The sequence below is a fragment of the Capsicum annuum genome, chromosome 2 (assembly GCF_002878395.1).
Source record: "Capsicum annuum cultivar UCD-10X-F1 chromosome 2, UCD10Xv1.1, whole genome shotgun sequence".
In the NCBI taxonomy this organism is placed as follows: Eukaryota; Viridiplantae; Streptophyta; class Magnoliopsida; order Solanales; family Solanaceae; genus Capsicum; species Capsicum annuum.
In genome coordinates, this window is record NC_061112.1 from 84,657,035 (window position 1) to 84,659,929 (window position 2,895).

The 2,895-nt window shown below is 36.0% G+C and overlaps 1 pseudogene; it reads right to left on the reverse strand.

Annotated features, from left to right (window-relative positions):
• Window positions 1-1,711: 1,711 nt before the first annotated feature.
• On the reverse strand, window positions 1,712-2,607 carry LOC107857847 (annotated as a pseudogene).
• Window positions 2,608-2,895: the final 288 nt, after the last annotated feature.

Consider the following 2,895-nt stretch of genomic DNA (forward strand, 5'->3'; position numbering starts at 1 on the left):
TCTCCCTTTTTTGAAGACCATATTTGACCGCACAAGTACAAGTGTTAACATAAGATGTGGAATTAAACCTAAGCTTATCCCACAATCTTTTGATCTTATTAAAATAAGATGTATTGTCTAGTGACCCTTGACTAATGGATGCCAATTCTTTCCTCAATTCAAACACTTTAGTTCCACTAACTGGCCTATATTTTTGTTTAACTGAGACCATATACTTTCAGTGGTGTCAAAATATTAAACACTTTCGGCTATTTCTGGGGATATGGAACTGGTTAACCAAGATATTACCATGTTGTTACACTTATCCCAAACCCTACTACGAGATGTGATTTCAATAGGTCTGGTGTAAGTCCTATCAGTAAAACCTATTTTGTTTCTAGCAAATAGAGCAACAATAATGTTTCTTCTCCAACCCCTAAAACCAGTTCCAGAAAATGGTAAGCTAATCAAAGAAATACTGGGGGGTATCAGAAGAAGAGAGATACAAAGGGTCAGAGTAATCAGTAGTAGCATAAGTCAAAGCACCAGATTGTTCGTGTTTACCATGGTAACTCAAAACAACTATGCAAGTACCGGATAACCAAACTCAACAATTATACACCAAATTAGATGATTCCCAAATCGATCAAACACCACCAAAACAACATAAATCAAAGAAAGAGAAAGAAGATTACCCCTCCCCATTTTTGCAATAAAAAAATGACAACGACCTTGTTATGGGAAGAAAAATCCAGTATAAACCAAAATCAGCCTAAAAAATTCATCGGGACCAAATTTTGACGACCTAAAAAATCACCATCGGGCTTAAAATATATCGTGAAAAGCTACGAGGGTATCATCGAAAGATGCATAATCACATGGATAACACGGATCTCTGCTCTGATACAATGTCAAAGTATCAAAACCATGAGAAATCAGTTGAAAAAGCAAACCTTAGAGAGAAGCTTTGAGAGAGAAACTAAAACGAGGAGAGAGAAAATCTTATTTAGGAAAAAATATCTCTTTTGTCTAGAAGGACCTATTTGTCCTCTTTTATACAAGTATGGTCCATAAACCCGAAAATAGAAAGTGGGCCTACTAACTATTATATTTAGTCGGGCCAAACCCAATAATGAAATACAACAATATGTACAAAACTCATGTACTGGTAGTTGTAACTTAAACAACCTTTCATAACTGGAGACAGAATAAAGCATCAATAATAGAGATATTTACTGTCACTTCTTGATTAATACATTTCCTTTATATGTTACTTCTCGAACCATAATAGTATTATTTGATTAGATCATCTAATCCATAGCCATACTTTGGCTTGTTAAATCCTACTATAACTATCTACCAGTTAGTAAATTACTGTCCTTAATACTAGCACATAATTTAATCTCAAATTCATTTCTCCAGAGAGTTAAGTTATATATGACACGATGTAACATTGCATAAAATTTGTTCGATAAAATTAACAGTACTCTATACAATATGCTGCAGGAGATGTACAGACTTTCACAGAACTAGTTGCATTTTCATTTAATGGATAATTCATTAAGCAAGGCCAAAAAAGTGAGTTATTTAATTTTGCATTCGTCCCCTGGACACTGGACCTTCCTTCCTTCTCCTAGCAAAATAAATCCAAAATTTCACACACATTTAAATTATGAAATTTACCTTATGATACAATACATTGATCCATTATGAAGAAGTTGCTGGTGCCAAATTATATATCGTTGTGATAGAACTTGTAGCAGTTGGGATTCATTCTTTCTATGACACAATGTCCTAGCATGTCCTTCGAATTCACTAAATTCTGTTTACATAAGAACTCTTCACTTGTAATTTTGTCCACTTTTTGATCAAAATCATGCACAAAAACATGTGTCTTTGGGTTGCCACTTTTCTTGCTCCGTGCCAGAACACCAGCAGTAAAGATAGCAGACATTCGACCAGGTGCCTCTGGCCAGTATCCTCTTGGTCCATCAGCTAAAATAACATGCCAATTCACTTCATAGAATTGATTAGGAAGGTCATTTAGCCTGAGTTTACACTTCGTAAACAACAAATTCTGTACTGGCCTACACCCATTCTATAGTTGTTCTTGACTGATGTAATCTACTCTTTCATTTCAATCAATTTATTTGTATACTACACGTCATAAGTTTCAATCTCTGGGTATTTCTCCTCGATATAAGAAGCATAATATATATTTTCATCGATGAAAACTGTTCTGCCATTATGATTTAAGGCTTTCCAGAGAAGGGTTTCGTGTATGAGGCTGAAAACGAGGAGATTACAAGGATGTTGACATTGTCGGAGTACATCAATAATTTATTTGATATCTGTATACAACATACATTCAGTGTTGTTGGGATATGAAGCGTAGTGTGTAAGGGACCTTACAACTGCTTTTGACAATGGAGGATTTGTTGAACCAGTTATCGCAGAGACGGCAGCAACAGTGGTGAGGGATTGTCTGGTGTAAATAAGATTAAGGAGGAATGCAAGAGTGAGGAATGAAACAAACATAAGAAGTCATAAACAGTTGGAGGTGCCTTGTTTGTGGATATAAGGATGTAAGAGTATGAGTTTTGTGTTACTGCCAATGTTATCTTTCATCTTGTGATCAAAAAAATTTACAGTAGATAGGTCGGCTGTGTGGGGCGCGGGAGGTAGAGGTGGGGGTGGGGGTGGGGGAGGGGGATGTAGGATGTAGAAATTCCTACAAAGTAGAAAGGGTTTCTGAGGGGGAAGAGGATTGAGCTTTAAAGAAACACAGACAAGAGGATTGGCAGATGCACGGGGCATTATACTGCAGTATAGGTGAGCCTTCAGTTTGATATCTAACAATGATATACGATATGATCAAAACAACTGAACTGTAATTATATATTTGAAGGTCTAAAT